General features: G+C 39.7%; 1 long non-coding RNA gene across 1 annotated transcript in view; it reads right to left on the reverse strand.

The window, feature by feature from the left end:
• Positions 1-410: 410 nt before the first annotated feature.
• Positions 411-17,874, reverse strand: part of LOC148776357 (uncharacterized) — a 78,148-nt gene continuing 60,684 nt past the window's right edge. Inside the window, exons 3-4 of the long non-coding RNA XR_016038502.1 lie at positions 960-1,222; positions 411-731 (exon numbers count right to left, since the gene is read on the reverse strand). This is a non-coding gene — a long non-coding RNA (uncharacterized LOC148776357). The remainder of the gene's footprint in view (positions 732-959; positions 1,223-17,874) is intronic.

Here is a 17,874-nt window from a genome sequence, read left to right on the forward strand (position 1 = left end):
TGAAACATGTAATTTGAACTAATTATTACAAAGAAAGTAAAAAAAAGTCAGCTCTCAAAAAGAATGTCTTATATTCATTTGGATATTAAACATGAATTTTCTATTTGAGACACAGAAAAATTTGTTAAATATAGCAGCCCCCAGTCATAAGAAAAAATGAGATCTAAAAGGATATTGGAAAGGTTTATAAAAGATATGCCCCAAACCGCAACCTGACAGACACCACAACCAAAAGGGTGAACATTCAAGAAGTAGAAAGTAAAACTTAAAACACTAAGTGATGAAGCAAAATAACCCACTATTGCTAATGTTTAGAGGTTGAGTGAACTCTCAAAGGGAGGGGGAGAAAAACACTATTGTTGCATGTATTTATGAAAGAAATTTCCCCTTTATTGAGTGAAGAAGTGGCTGTTTATCTTTGAAAAGCTCATTTTACAGATTCTAAAAAACCAAAAGCTCTTTTTGAGTGTAGATATTGCAAATGAAGTTTCTTCCTTCTCGACCGAGTTTTTGTCTTCTCATCAGAGGTCATCCCTGTGGCTTGTGGCTTAACGATGCAAACACACCTTCTAGAGTCCTGTCATCTGCTCTCCTAGGACTTTTGATGCTGCCCCATTGGTAGGATGGTGGCTTGCTGATATCATAACTGGGGAGGTTTGCATCATCTCCTCAAATGGTCACAGACTGGCTTTTCTCCCCCATCCCTTTTATTCATTTGGCACGCGATGAACCTTGGGATAGAGCAGAAAATGATGTGGTTTACTGTGGAAACGTGAAGAGAGCCATTTGAGTCACGTCATGGGCTTAAACGTGGGACAGCCAGAGATCAGGTCCATCCCAGGTCGGAAATCAAGTGGTTCTTCACTTACAGCAGGGCTATAAGGACGAGGAATTAAATTGCTTTGACCCTACAGTGCCCATTTCAGAAATACAGCTTTCTTTTAAGAGAGTATACTTACAATTCTCTTAAGTTTTTATTTGGTTCTTTTTTTGTGCTGTGCTGGCCCAGTTAGAGTCTTAAAGCGTTTTTCTGAAGTTTCCTCAGGAAACACATGGAATGCACTCTGACAAGGAAGCCCACATTCCCACTATTTACTGGGGCTCTTTGTTTTCACCTATCAAGTATCTCAGGCCTTTACACAAACGCTTTATTTGCCAGTGAAGACTCAAGACTTCATACTCGGGGAAAGGAAAGTGGAACCAGTGGAAATTAGTGGAATCCCTGTAAAAGAGAAGATGTTTAATTAATTTTATTTTTAAAAGCAGTTTTCAAGGGCCCTAGAAAATTCCCCTAGAGTTGTTTCAATAGAAAGAAAACACAGTACGTGTCAGGGTGTGAAAACAGGAAAGGGGTGTGAGAGTAGCCGCTGTTTGATCATCTCAATCAAGGGGAAATTTGTCTGAGGTAAACAGTTCTCAGAAATAGCAATCATTTCATGAACTTGATTTTTAAAATGGTTGTGGTATCCTCTCAGTCAGGCCTGGACTGAAAGTCCACGCTGTTCAGAGACATGAAAGCCAATGTAAATCAGCGGATTATTTTAGGACTGGGAAGAATTAACTTGGGACCCAAAGTGGTGATGATTTTACTGCTTAGAGACAATAAGGTCTAATTTGTGGAGATCAGAAACTCAAACAAAACAGAATTAAATATCTGACAATACTAGAATGGAAATTGAGAAGTTTTTATAGGTAAGACATCTGGACACACTTGGATTATTCAAAAGGATAAAATTTTAACATTAGAGTCGTTAATTAGAAATTCATGACAAAATTTCTAGTAGAGCCATCAAAAGACTAGAAATAGAGGGGATAATTTCCAAACTAGTAAAGGGGGGGACAGTAATACACAGAAGGAAACTTACCTCATAAACTAGTATAACCACTATATTGCTTACGGTAAAGAAATTACTGAACTAAGCATTTGATTTAAGAAGTTAACTATGAGAAACATAGCACAATCCATCCAAAGAGAGTAGGGAAAAGAAAATAATAAAGATATGAGTAGAAATTCATAAAACAGGAAAAGTAAAAATAGAGTAGATCAAAATGCCAGAAACTGGATCTTTAAAAACACAAATAAAAACATTTTCAGCAAAACTGATCAAGGAAAAAGGTCGATGGTATTAAGACTAAATACAGGAAAGGACTAAACCAAGAGTCTGCCTGTGGTGCAGGAGACCTGGATTCAATCCCTGAGTCGGGAAGATCCCCTGGAGAAGGACATGGTTACCCACCCTCTCCAGTATTTTTGCCTGGAGAATTCCATGGGCAGAGGAGCCTGGTGGGCTACAGTCCATGGGGTCTCAAAGAGTTGGACACAATTGAGCTACAAAAATTTCAAACCACAGATATAGCAGAGATTACAAAGATAAAGAAGAATATTATAAACAAGTTTGTAAAAATAAATTCAACACTTGGGCGAAGTGGACAAATTCCCAGAAAAATGTAAATGACCAAAAATGAATCAAGCACTAATAGAGAATCTGAATGGTTTGATAACTACAAGATTAAATCAATAGTTTAAAATCTTCCCACAATAAAACTCCAAGCCTGGATGGTTTTACAGGTGAGTTCTCCCAAAATTCAGGAACAGATACTTTCAAGCTTACCAAACTCTTTCAAACAGCAGAAAAAGAGGAAATACTACCTCAACTTATTTTGTAAATTTAGTATAATTCTTTTAAAAAAAAGAAAAAAAAACTGACACATGAAAATAGAGGCAAAAATTCTAAAAAAAAAAAAAGGTAAACTAAATCCAATATATTTTACATTATAATCAAGTAAGGTTTATTTTAGGAATGCAAGATTAGTTCAGATTCAGAAAATCTATCAACATAATTGACATAACAGATTAAAGGAAGGAGGGTCTGTGATCATAGATTATATAGATTTTTCCTAATAGATTCAGAAAATGCATTCAGTGAAATTCAGTATGCAACATACTAAGAATAAAAAAAGACTGGCCTCAATTCAAACTAAAGTACCCATAGAAAATTCCAGTAACTGGTTTTTTTTTTTTTTAATATTGAGGTATTAGAGACTATTGCCTTTGAAATCAAGAATGATTCAAGAACACCCATTCTCACTTCTATTCAGTGTTGTTCTACCAGTTGTAGTCATCCTAGACAATAAAAAAATGAAAGATATAAAAAATTGGAAAGTAAGAAATAAAATTATTACTATACACATATGATTATCTACATAGAAAACAAACAAACAAAAATTTACAAATCAGTAACATTCCAGCAAGGTTACTAGACATAATCCCAATCTGTGTTTTCAATAACAATAACAAACAGAGTTTTAAATTTTAAAAAGATACCATTTACAATATCAAGAATATATATATAAAATATCAATTAGTCATAAATCTAAAAAATGCATGCAATATCTTTCTATAAGCAAAGGTCTATACATGTGTATTTAAAAAGACAGTTTAAAATATCTAAATAACTGTAGATACATTACTAACTTCATAGAGCAGAAGGCTCAGTTTTGCAAGGACATCAGTTCTCACAAAACTGATTTATAGATTTAATTAAACTGCAATCAAGAATCCCAAATGATTTTTCTTGGAAGTTGAAAAACTAATTCTAATATTTATATGAAAGGTCAAAGAGCTTATGGTTGTCAAGAAGATAAAGAAGGTAGAGGAATTTTCTCAATCTGACAGCAAGGCTCACTACAATACTATAGAAGTTACTATAGTGTGGTCAATCTTAATAGAATGGACAAACAGACCAATGGGATAAACTAACCAGCCCAGAGCCACGCACATGTAAAAATTTGATATTTGTTGGAGGTGTCATTACAGAGGAAAGCCTGGACTCTTCTCATATAGAGTGGGACTATCAGTTAACTGTATAAAAAGCCATATTTTTTATCTCTACCTCATAACTTACTCAGAAATTAATTTCTGAGGGATCAAGGATTTAAGTGGGGAATGCAAATTTTTAAAACTTTTAAAAGACTATCCCTAGTTTTAAGAAATATACACTGAAGTATTTATGGGGAAGGGATCATGATTTATTTACCCTATCTTTAAATGTATCAAGAGAGGAAGAGAGAAAAAAAGTGAGGTGAGAGGGAACGCAAAAGAAAATGGAGGCAAAAATGCAACAATATGTGAATCTGGGTATAAAGCATACTACTGTCCTTTGCATATTTTTATCCTTTCATCTTATCTGCAAGCTTGAAACTATTTCAAAAATAAAGTTTTGTTTTTCCAAAACTCTTTTGGAAGAAAATATAGGAGAACATCTTTATCAGTTGGTTTCAAGCCAAGTCATTCTTAAATGCAACTCAAAGCATGAAACTCATAAAATATTGACAAAATAAGATAGATTAAGATAATTTCTATTCATTGAAAGAGGCCATATAGAGAATGAAAACTACATGCCATCAACTGGGAGAAGACATTTGCCGCATACAAACCTGAAAAAGGGATTAAATTCATAAATATTTAAAGAATTTCTATGATATGAGTACAGTTTATATATTCAAAACACATGTATATTTATACATCTTCCTATGTGCTAAGCTCTATTAAAAATATTAATGGAGTGGAAAAATAGGCAAAATATGAACACATAGAACACACAATGGGGGAAAACCAAATAGTAACAAACACTTGAAGATGCTCAGTGCATTTGTACTCAAAAACAGAAACTAAAACCTTAATAAGACATAATTTCAGACTGCAACGATTGGCAAGTTTTCAAAATCTTGCCAATATCAAGTGTTCATAAAGACATTTAGCAAGAGGATGTCTTACATGCTGCAGCACAGTAGAAATCAGAGCATTACCTATTAAAACTGACCCATCAAATCCATTCTTACATACTCATGCATGCATGCATGCTAAGTCGCTTCAGTCGTGTTTGACTCTGTGTGACCCTATGGACAGCATCCCACCAGGCTCCTCTGTCCACGGGATTCTCCAAGCAAGAATACTGGAGTGGTTTGCCATTTCCTTCTCCCCTACATACTCATCTGTTCAGTTCAGTTCAGTCGCTCAGTTGTGTCCGACTCTCTGCGACCCCATGAATCACAGCACGCCAGGCCTCCCTGTCCATCACCAGCTCCCAGAGTTCACTCAAACTCATGTCCATCGAGTTGGTGATGCCATCCAGCCATCTCATTCTCTGTCGTCCCCTTCTCCTCCCGCCCCCAATCCTTCCCAGCATCAGAGTCTTTTCCAGTGAGTCAACTCGTCACATGAGGTGGCCAAAGTATTGGAGTTTCAGCTTTAGCATCAACATCATTCCTTCCAATAGACACTAGCAAATGTCTTGTGCAAACACACCAGGAGATGAGTATACAATTATTTATAACAGCATTATTTGTAATAAATAGACTGAAAACAACATGAAATTTCCACTGACAGTGAGATGAATAAATAAAATGTAATATAGCCATTGAATGGACTACCAAATAGCTGTGGACAACAGCATAAATAAGTCTCAGAATGTTTGGGGCTGGGATGGGGGCAAATTAAGTCCCTGAAAAAATTATTCAAGCAGTCAGGAAAAGATGCAGTTTCAAAAATGGAGGAGTAAGTTAGACAAAGAGAAGAAAGGACACTGTAGTCATAGAGAAAAGGAACGGTGAGACCTATTTAGGAGCTACAGATACATAATGCCTCTCTCATTGCACGTGTCCCTAGTTCAGACTTCTGGTATACTTGAATTCACGGCTGAATACCTTTTTTTGAACCATAAGGACTTCTGTAAGTGAATTAATTGCTTGTTGGGAATTGTTGCAGAAAAGTGAAGTTGGAAAACCAATGAAAGAGATAATGCCATTAGAAAAGGAATAGAGACATTTACAATTAATTTCTCTCCAGGAAACCAGATGGGGGAAATTAAATCTTGTGGCCATGGATGGACCCAGAGAATGTCATTCAGAGTGAAGTAGCTCAGAAAAAGAAAAACAAATATCGTATATTAAGGCATATATGTGGAATCTATAAAAATGGTATCAGTTCAGTTCAGTCACTCAGTCGTGTCCGACTCTCTGCGACCCCATGAATCACAGCACACCAGGCCTCCCTGTCCATCACCAACTCCCAGAGTTCACTCAAACTCATGTCCACAGAGTCGGTGATGCCATCCAGCCATCTCATTCTCCGTCGTCCCCTTCTCCTCCCGCCCCCACCCTTTCTCAGCATCAGAGTCTTTTCCAGTGAGTCAACTCGTCGCATGAGGTGGCCAAAGTATTGCAGTTTCAGCTTTAGCATCAGTCCTTCCAGTGAACACCCAGGATTGATCTCCTTTAGAATGGACTGGTTGGATCTCCTTGCAGTCCAAGGGACTCTCAATGATCATATTTGCAAAGCAGAAAGACAGACACAGCCAGAGAGGGCAAAAGTATGGATCCCAAGAGGGGAAAGGTGGAGTGGGATGAACTGGGAGACTGGGATTGGCGTATATGCACTAATGATACTATGTATAAAATAAATAACTAAAGAGAACCTTCTATATAGCACAAGAAAGGAACTCTGCTCAGTGCTCTTTGGTGACCTAAATGGGAAGGAAATCCAAATAAAGAGGGCATATACGTCAACACGCAGCTGATTCACTCTGCTGTAAAGTAGAAACTAACACAGCATTGGAAAGCAACTATGTGTGTGTGCAAAAGCAACTATACTCCAATAAAAATTAATTAAATACAAAAAAAGTATAGTGTTTCTGTCTGCCCTCCAGTGGCATTGCCAAGGAGGAAAGGAGCAAAGATCAATATCAGTAATGCTTTGGGGTCAAGATCGCCAAGACTAAAGGATGCAACGTTGGCCTGGAGACTGGAGAGGGATTTTAAAAGTTAGAGACAGCTAACTTAAGATTTTCTCTGAGCGTTTTCCATCTCAAGCACTTAAGTTACTGTATCTCTGAGATCACAATGGGAATGATCAATGGATTTTTTACAACTTTTAAAAGAGAATTTTTGTATCTAGTAGGAAAAGTTTACTGTAGCAGAATTTAAAATTAGTATTGAATTTATTAAACCTATAAATCAAGAATCTCAGTTTTTAATGAATGTTTAAATTCAGCCTGTGAACTTTTTTTTAGAAAAATAGAAGTTGTCCCAAAATAAGAAAAGTTGTTTTTATGTTTCTTAATATTTAAATTAACTCATAAATTAAAGGATTAATTTCTCCTCTCTTAAATTACTAATGAAATTTCCTTAGACATTTCACACTGCAGTTATATATTTAGCACATCTATAATTAGTGGAACTGTCAAATGCCTGTCATGTAAATTTAACAAATTTAATAAGTACATTTTTTACTAACATCAAATCAACTATTATGACTCAAACCTTAAAATATAGGAAACCATTAACTCTAATTCACTTATTTTTAAGTCAGATAAAATATATTTAAAGTAGCATAGTAATGACAACACATTATGTTCATATAATCTCCACAAATATATATCTTACATATCAATATCCATATTACGTTAATCTCTTTATCCTGGATTTATGACCTTATTCAGAAAAGACTTGCATTAGTACTTCTGGCTGGTGGCACCAATGGGCCATTGAGCTCTCAGGGAAAAATACATCAAGCCACAGGCCGACATGAGGACTCTTGGTTTAACCTTAGGCTATGTCAGTACGTCAAGGTTGTATATTGTCACCCTGCTTATTTAACTTATATGCACAGTACATCATGAGGAACGCTGGGCTGGAAGAAGCACAAGCTGGAATCAAGATTCCTGAGAGAAATATCAATTAACCTCAGATATGCAGATGACACCACCCTTATGGCAGAAAGTGAAGAGGAACTAAAAAGCCTCTTGGTGAAAGTGAAAAAGGAGAGTGAAAAGGCTGGCTTGAAGCTCAACATTCAGAAAACAAAGATCATGGCATCTGGTCCCATCATTTCATGGGAAATAGATGGGGAAACAGTAGAAACAGTGTCAGACTTTATTTTGGGGGGCTCCAAAATCACTGCGGATGCTGATTGCAGCCATGAAATTAAAGGATGCTTACTCCTTGGAAGGAAAGTTATGACCAACCTTGATAGTATATTAAAAAGCAGAGACATTACTTTGCCAACCAAGGTCCGTCTACTCAAGGCTATGGTTTTTCGAGTGGTCATGTATGGATGTGAGAGTTGGACTGTGAAGAAAGCTGAGTGCCGAAGAATTGATGCTTTTGAACTGTGGTGCTGGTGAAGACTCTTGAGAGTCCCTTGTACCGCAAGGAGATCCAACCAGTCCATTCTAAAGGAGATCAATCCTGGGTGTTCATTGGAAGGACTGATGCTAAAGCTGAAACTCCAATATTTTGGCCACCTCATGAGACAAGTTGACTCACTGGAAAAGACTCTGATGCTGGGAGGGATTGGGGGCGGGAGGAGAAGGGGACGATAGAGAATGAGATGTCTGGATGGCATCACCGACTTGATGGACGTGTGTTTGAGTGAACTCCGGGAGTTGGTGATGGACAGGGAGGCCTGGTGTGTTGTGATTCATGGGGTGGCAAAGAGTCGGACGTGACTGAGAGACTGAACTGAACTGAACTGATGTCAGTTTACTCAATCATTTACTGCAATACTTTCATAATATCTTTCTGCTTACCCACACTCCCCTCCAATTCCCTGCCCCACCCAGATTGCAGCATTTTTTTTTTTTTAACCCAACGGGAGGTTTTTCTCAGATCAGTTTATAAAGAACTTCCTTAGTCTTTTTAATAGCTGTATTGGTTTTCATGGCATGAATAAATGTACCACAATTTAGTTAAGTACTCATCCACTAATAAATACTTATTCAATATATTTTGCAGCAGGGGAAGAAGAGGGTGGGACAAATTGAGAGAATAGCATTGACATATATACACTGCTGCTGCTGCTGCTAAGTCACTTCAGTCATGTCCGACTCTGTGTGACCCCATAGACAGAAGCCCACCAGGCTCCCCCGTGCCTGGGATTCTCCAGGCAAGAACACTGGAGTGGGTTGCCATTTCCTTCTCCAATGTGTGAAAGTGAAAAGTGAAAGTGAAGTCGCTCAGTCGTGTCCGACCCTTAGCGACCCCATGGACTGCAGCCTACCAGGCTCCTCCATCCATGGGATTTTCCAGGCAAGAGTACTGGAGCGGCTTGCCTCCTGTGTTAAATAGACAGCTAGTGGGAAGCTGCTGTATAACCCAGGGAGCTCAACTCCGTGCTCTGGGATGACTTGGAGGGTGGGATGGAGGAGTGGGAGGGAGGATCAAGAGGGAAGAGATCTATGTGTACTTACAGCTGACTCGCATTGCTGTCCAGCAGAAACTAACAACATTGTAAAGCAATTATCCTCTAATTTACAAAAGTTTTTAAATATATACTGTGTTGATTCTTTTATTAATATAATCAATGATTATATTATGTATAATATAAAACTCTATACATATGCACCTTTTTTTGTTTGGTTTGGTTTTTTGACTTTACTAAAGTATGATTAAAACTCATAATTTAATGAGTTTTAATTATGATAATTATAATTTTAACTAATTAATAATGAGCTATAATTCAAATTCAAAAATGAGGCTTAAAACCCAACATTCAGAAAACTAAGATCATGGCATCTGGTCTCATCAGTTCATGGCAAGTAGATGGGGAAACAGAGGAAACAGTGAGAGACTTTCTTTTCTTTGGCTCCAAAATCAATGCAGATGGTGACTGCAGCCATGAAATTAAAAGACACTCGCTCCTTGGAAGAAAAGCTATGATCAACCTAGACAGCATATTAAAAAGTAGAGACATTACTTTATCAACAAAGATCCATCTAGTCAAAGCTATGGTTTTTCCAGTAGTCATGTATGGATGTGAGAGCTGGACTATAAAGCAAGCTGAGTGCCAAAGAAATTGATGCTTTTGAACTGTGGTGTTGGAGAAGACTCTTGAGAGTCCTTTGGACAGCAAAGAGATCAAACCAGTCAGTCCTAAAGGAAATCAGTCCTGAATATTCATTGGAAGGACTGATGCTGAAGCTGAAACTCCAATACTTGGCCACCTGATGTGAAGAACTGACTCATTGGAAAAGACCCTGATGCTGGGAAAGATTGAAGGTGGGAGGAGAAGGAGACAACAGAGGATGAGATGGTTGGATGGCATCACTGACTCGATGGACATGATTTTGAGTAAGCTCTGGGAATTGGTGATTGACAGGGAAGCTTGGTGTGCTGTGGCCCATGGGGTCGCAAAGAGTCAGACACGACTGAGCGACTGAACTGAACTGAACTGAGGTATGATTGACAAATAAAAATTGTATATATTTAAGTTATATAACATGATGTTTTGGTATACATATATGTTGTGAAATGATTACCACAATCTAGCTAATTACCAGATCCATTACCCCACATAGTTACATTTTGTGTGTGGGGGAGTGGGAGAACATTTGAGATTTTCTTTCTTAGCAGATTTCCAGTATACACTATATCACTAATTACATTCACCATGCTATGGCCTGCTGTGATTCATGGGGTCACAAAGAGTCAGACACAACTGAGCGACTGAACTGAACTGAACTGATGCTATACATTAGATCTCCAGAACATATTATCTTACAACTGAAAGTTTGTACTCTTTGGCTAACATCAGACTGCAACATTTTTATGTCTTTTCATTTGTGAAATTCTGTATATTCTTAATAGTTCTCTTGTCATATGTTTCATCATTTCTATAATTCTTAATTTACCCAAGGCAAACCCAGAGAGGGGAAATTAATGCTCCAAATTATGAATTCAGCAAGGCATTGGACACTCTGTTAGAAAATGAGCCAAAAGTTATTCTTAGAATATGAAGTATCTACAGTAAATAAAAAATTTACAAACCTCTTGAAACTATGGGGGTGAGGGAATTTCCTAATTGTTTCTGACAAGCAAGGGTTGATAAATAAAATTACTTCGGTGCCAATGTCCTAGTTTGGGCTGCTATACAAGATGATGTAGACTAAGCTGTTTAAACAACAGAATTTTATTCCTCACGGTTCTAGGGTGGGAAGTCATAGATGAAGGTATCACTAGGGCTGCTGTCTGGTGAAGGCGGGCTTCCTGGCTTGTAGACAGTCACCTTCTTACTGTGTCCTCCCTGGCCAAGACAGCCATCATCTCTCTGTGTCTCTTCTTATAGGGCATTTAACTCTAGCATGAGGACTCCATCCCCATGACCTAATTACCTCCCAGAGCCCCCACCTTCAAACACCATCACACTGGGGATTAGGCTTCAACATCTGAATCATAGGGGACATATTCAGTTGATAACAGATAATTATGATTAGCCTAAGATGTGCAAAATATCACTGCTGTTATCTCTCTCCTATGCTAATCTCACTGGATGGACACAGATGCTGTTCCAATAATAGCAGTAATCTAAATGTAATCAGTTGTTGCCCCTACCTGCTAATGGAAGACCTTGTGTGTGCATGCTAAGTCATTTCAGTCATGTCTGACTCTGCAATCCTGTCCGTGGGATTCTCTGAGCAAGAATACTGGAGTGGGTTGCCATGCCCTCCTCCAGGAGCTATCTCTTCCTGACCCAGGGATCGAACCTGCATTGGCAGGTGAGTTCTTTACCACTAGTGCCACTTGGAAGCCCAGTGTAAGACTTTCAGTTCAGTTCAGTCGCTCAGTCATGTCCGACTCTTTGCGACCCCATGAATCTCAGCACGCCAGGCCTCCCTGTCCATCACCAACTCCCGGAGTTCACCCAAACTCATGTCCATCGAGTCGGTGATGCCATCCAGCCATCTCATCCTCTGTCTCCCCTTCTCCTCCTGCCCCCAATACCTCCCAGCATCAGAGTCTTTCCCAGTGAGTCAACTCTTCACATGAGGTGGCCAAAGTATTGGAGTTTCAGCTTCAGCATCAGTCCTTCCAATGAACACCCAGAACTGGTCTCCTTTAGGATGGACTGGTTGGATCTCCTTGCAGTCCAAGGGACTTGCAAGAGTCTTCTCCAGCACCACAGTTCAAAAGCATCAATTCTTCGGCACTCAGCTTTCTTCACAGTCCAACTCTCACATCCATACATGACCACGGGAAAAACCATAGCCTTGACTGGATGGACCTTTGTTGGCATTTGGGTGCCCCTAAATTCCACCCCAATGTTTTTGGTTCAGTTCAGTTCAGTTCAGTCCCTCAGTCGCTCAGTCGTGTCTGACTCTTTGCGACCCCATGAATCACAGCACCCCAGGCCTCCCTGCCCACCACCAACTCCCGGAGTTCACACAAACTCATGCCCATCGAGTTGGTGATGCCATCCAGCCATCTCATTCTCTGTCATCCCCAGCATCAGAGTCTTTTCCAGTGAGTCAACTCTTTGCATGAGGTGGCCGAAGTATTGGAGTTACAGCTTTAGCATCAGTCCTTCCAGTGAACACCCAGGATTGATCTCCTTTAGAATGGACTGGTTGGATCTCCTTGCAGTCCAAGGGACTCTCAAGAGTCTTCTCCAGCACCACAGTTCAAAAGCATCAATCCTTCGGCGCTAAGCTTTCTTCACAAATATCTGATATATTTTCATCAATAAGTTTGTCTCAGCTCATGCAGCCGAGTATAAGTATATGCAGCAGTATAAGTATTTTTAAATGAATGGTTTGTTCAAGACCCCAAAGCTATAGTGTTCAGCTGTGTTTCACATGCATGCAGACAGTCGTGGGTGACGTCCTACAAGAAGGCTCTGGCAGGACACAGCTGGAATTCCTCTTGGCATAGAGTTTGGAGAAATAGTGCAATGGTTCTTTCAGCTTTTCTAAGAGGCTTTCCCAAGAAACCAGATCTAAGACACGACAGTAATTAAAAATTTTGAAGAAGACAGAGAAGAAGCAGCCGCTTCTCCTTGTATCCTCACCCGGCCCCTGAACAATCACATCGTCCTCTCTTCACTCACACTTTGCAATTCCAAAATAAAAGCAAAAACCCAAACCAACCAAAGACCTACCAGTCTCCACAGAGCCTTGTCTTAAGTCCAGTATACACATTATCCTGGGAGAGGGGGTGAGGAGACGGGACTGGCACACATCAAAAATGTGTAAGTGTGTCTCAGCTGCCTATACCCAGGTTCACAGTCTTCAATTCACAGAGATCTTCTCGGGAAGAAACGTGAATAGAAGAGAACGTGGCTCTTATGATTTCAACCATGAACTATGTAAGAAGTATTTTTCAGTCTCCTACCGGGATAAAGCTCAAACCAACCCAGACAATATCCAGTTTATTACAACTCTATTCCCACTGGGGTAGCAGAAACAGCGAATATTATTGTTTTAAATATATCGAAGCCAAGTTTGGGGGGTAATTTTTTGTTAGCACAAGCCAATAAGACAGACTAGCTCCTTTTTTATTCTCCAGAACAATTGGAAGGCGTTTAGGGTTTTTTGGATTTTTTTGTTGCTGTTGCTTTAAATCTCAATGGACTCATTTGGTAGAAATAAATTTAAGTGTCGGCATGTGTTCTGACCAATATTGACTTATCCATAGAAAATAATCCATAACATTTTCAAATTACGGTTTATCCAGCAGTTATACACTTGTGCTTTAATTTTTCCTTATTCCCCAATGCTGTTGGGAAATGGTGTTGATAGACTTACTTGAGGTAAGGTTGCCACAAATGTTCAATTTGTAAAAAACACAATACCTGAGACGAGCAATAAAGCAAAAAGCAGTAAAACAAAGTGCGGCTGTTCAGTCACTCAGTCATGTCCAACTCTTTGCAGCCCCAAGGACAGCAGCACACCAGGCTTCCCTGTCCATCACCATCTCCTGGAGCTTGCTCAGACTTGTGTCCATTCAGTCAGGGATGCCATCCAGCCATCTCATCTTCCGTCGTCCCCTTCTCCTCCTGCCTTCAATCTTTCCCAGAATCAGGGTCTTTTCTAATAAACTGGCTCTTCACATCAGGTGGCTGAAGTATTGGACTTTCAGTTCAGCACCAGTCCTTCCAATGAATATTCAGGACTGATATCCTTTAGGATGGACTGGTTGGATCTCCTTGCAGTCCAAGGGACTCTCAAGAGTCTTCTCCAACACCACAGTTCAAAAGCATCAATTATTCAGCGTTCAGCCTTCTTTATTTGGTCCAACTTTCACATCCATACATGACTAATGAAAAAACCATAGCTTTGACTATACAGACCTTTGTTGGCAAAATGATGGTATGGCTGCACATATTCTAATGGCTTTGCTCCTGAAATTTCTGATAAGTTACTTTAGCTCTCTACCTTACAACATGCATGGAACACTAAGTCTCTTCAGTTGTGTTCGACTCTTTGCAACCCTATGGAGTGTAGCCTGCCAGTCTCCTCTGTCCATGGAGCTTCTCTAGGCAAGAATACTGCAGTGGGTTGCCATGCCCTCCTCCAGGGTCTTTTCCTGACCTAGGGATCAAACACATGTCTCCTGTGGCAGGGGGATTCTTTACCACTGAGTCACTGGGGAACTCCATCTTACAACAGTGGGTTCAATAAAATGAATACTATAGGGGGAAAGAAAGAGAAGAAACTACTAGTGAACTACCATGAGACAAGATTAGAGTTTGCTTTTATTTTCGCTTATCTTTTGTTCTTGTGGGAATGATTCAAGAAACCAGCAGTTTCCATGGAACTGCCATCTGACAGTAGCTGTTTATTTTCTTTCACTTCATTAATGACCTACAAAGACCCCAACCTAGCATTTATGATCAGATAGAGTGCCTGATGAACTCTGGACGGAGGTTTGTGACATTGTACAGGAGACAGGGACCAAGACCATCCCCATGGAAAAGAAATGCAAAAAAGGAAAATGGCTGTCTGAGGAGGCCTTACAAATAGCTGTGAAAAGAAGAGAAGAGAAAAGCAAAGGAGAAAAAGAAAGATATAAGCATCTGAATGCAGAGTTCCAAAGAATAGCAAGGAGAGATAAGAAAGCCTTCCTCAGTGATCAATGCAAAGAAATAGAGGAAAACAACAGAATAGGAAACACAAGAGATCTTTTCAGAAAATTAGAGATTCCAAGGGAACATTTCATGCAAAGATGGGCTCGATAAAGGACAGAAATTGTATGGAGCTAACAGAAGCAGAAGATATTAAGAAGAGGTGGCAAGAATACACAGAAGAACTGTACAAAAAAGATCTTCACGACGAAGATAATCACGATGGCGTGATCACTCACCTGGAACCAGACATCTTGGAATGTGAAGTCCAGTGGGCCTTAGAGAGCACCACGATGAACAAAGCTAGTGGAGGTGATGGAATTCCAATTGAGCTATTTCAAATCCTGAAAGATGATGCTGTGAAAGTGCTGCACTCTATATGTCAGCAAATTTGGAAAACTCAGCAGTGGCCACAGGACTGGAAAAGGTCAGTCTTCATTCCAATCCCAAAGAAAGGCAATGCCAAAGAATGCTCAAACTACCGCACAATTGCACTCATCTCACATGCTAGGAAAGTCATGCTCAAAATTCTCCAAGCCAGGCTGCAGCAATATGTGAATCGTGAACTCCCAGATGTTCAAGCATGCTTTAGGAAAGGCAGAGGCACCAGAGATCAAATTGCCAACATCCGCTGGATCATGGAGAAAGCAAGAGAGTTCCAGAAAAACATCTATTTCTGCTTCATTGACTATGCCAAGGCCTTTGACTGTGTGGATCACAATAATCTGTGGAAAATTCTGAAAGAGATGGGAATACCAGACCACCTGACCTGCCTCTTGAGAAACCTGTATGCAGGTCAGGGAGCAACAGTTAGAACTGGAGATGGAACAACAGACTGGTTCCAAATAGGAAAAGGAGTAGGTCAAGGTTGTATATTGTCACCTTGCTTATTTAACTTATATGCAGAGCACATCATGAGGAACGCTGGGCTGGAAGAAGCACAGGCTGGAATCAAGATTGCTGGGAGAAATATCAATAGCCTCAGATATGCAGATGACACCACCCTTATGGCAGAAAGTGAAGAGGAACTCAAAGGCCTCTTGATGAAAGTGAAAGAGGAGAGTGAAAAGGTTGGCTTGAAGCTCAACATCCAGAAAACGAAGATCATGGCATCTGGGCCCATCACTTCTTGGGAAATAGATGTGGAAACCGTGTCAGACTTTATTTTTTTGGGCTCCAAAATCACTGTGGATGCTGATTGCAGCCATGAAATTAAAAGACGCTTACTCCTTGGAAGGAAAGTTATGACCAGCCTAGATAGCATATTAAAAAGCAGAGACATTACTTTGCCAACCAAGGTCCATATAGTCAAGGCTATGGTTTTTCCCATGGTCATGTATGGATGTGAGAGTTGGACTGTGAAGAAAGCTGATCGCCGAAGAATTGATGCTTTTGAACTGTGGTGTTGGAGAAGACTCTTGAGAGTCCCTTGGACTGCAAGGAGATCCAACCAGTCCATTCTAGAGGAGATCAATCCTGGGTGTTCATTGGAAGGACTGATGCTAAAGCTGAAACTCCAATACTTTGGCCACCTCATGCGACAAGTTGACTCACTGGAAAAGACTCTGATGCTGGGAGCGATTGGGGGTAGGAGGAGACGGGGATGACAGAGAATGAGATGGCTGGATGGCATCACCGACTCGATGGACATGAGTTTGACTGAACTCCGGGAGTTGGTGATGGACAGGGAGGCCTGGTTTGCTGTGGTTCATGGGGTTGCTAAGAGTCGGACACGACTGAGCGACTGAACTGAACTGAACTGAACTGAATGGTCAATTGTGCATTTCTGCTCCACTGATATATAAGGAGGCCAGTAGGGTTTGTGAAAATGGTCACTCCCATCTTTTTTTTTTTAAGCAAATGTTAAGTTTGTTATTAGAGTGTTGACAAGCTTGGCAGAGTCTAAAAATATAGTTCCTTTTTGAAACAAAATATTCAGCATTTTGACAGGCTGAGGATTTATTTGGCAATAATTTCTTGGTTAAAATTTCCTGAGGTTTGTTTGTATGGCTATTTTTGTTCTTTGTTTTAAGTATATCAGCATTTTCCCTCAGGTTCAACCTATTCTCTCTCAGCAGGTAGGAAGTTAACAGGTAGCCCAGAAGCTCATTAATTCCAGCAAAAACACAGCTGGCTAAAGAAGCATGGGTCCTAGTGCTATTCTTTCTGCTATCCTGAAAGACCAAGGAAGATGACCACAAACTCAGCCTCATCAGAGCAATCGGGACCACTGGTCCTGGTGATGAGAAAGAGGGCTTGGCCATGGTCAGTTCCAAATAATCAATAGTCACTGTCTGTAGATATGAAATAAGAATCACCTGGACTTCGGTTTTCCTAATGTGACAAAACTTCAAAAGATCTTTTAAAGAAACATAACAGGGATATATTTTTATTTAAGGTGGTTGCCCACCTAGATTTTACATTTATTCCAGTGGTACCACCATTCTTCAAAACATCTATGAAATTCCTATTTGGAGCTGCTCTCAGATATATTTTATGGAATGCATTGGAAAATCAGTCTGGTTAGTTTCTAATCACATATGAATGAGATTAAAAAGTTAAATTACTAAACTTACTTACCAGACTGGGCTCCAGATGCATTTTGCATTTTCTGAATAGCAGATCTTCTCACAAAACCAAAGTTTGCCACCAATAAATCCTTCAAAAACCACATGCCTTGGTCTAAGACAGGAATTCCAATAAGAGAATTCCAAAAGGGATTAGAATAATGGCAGAATCACTGGAATAAGTGTACAGCCTTCCAACCTAACAACTCTGAACAGGGCATTTGGATCTGTAAGATCAGGTACACTTCAATTAAAAAAGAACAGCACCCTTGCCTTCTTTCATTCAACTAGTGGAGGGTGAGTGCCAGGCTTTATTCCAGGGCATGCAGTAGCATACACATAAGATTTAGCCTTTGTTCTGTGCCTATAGAAATCCTGAAAGAACCAATTTTAAGTGATCTAAAATGATAT

This window comes from Moschus berezovskii, chromosome 10, assembly GCF_049115385.1.
Source record: "Moschus berezovskii isolate FMDL1 chromosome 10, NW_MosBer_1.0, whole genome shotgun sequence".
In the NCBI taxonomy this organism is placed as follows: domain Eukaryota; kingdom Metazoa; phylum Chordata; class Mammalia; order Artiodactyla; family Moschidae; genus Moschus; species Moschus berezovskii.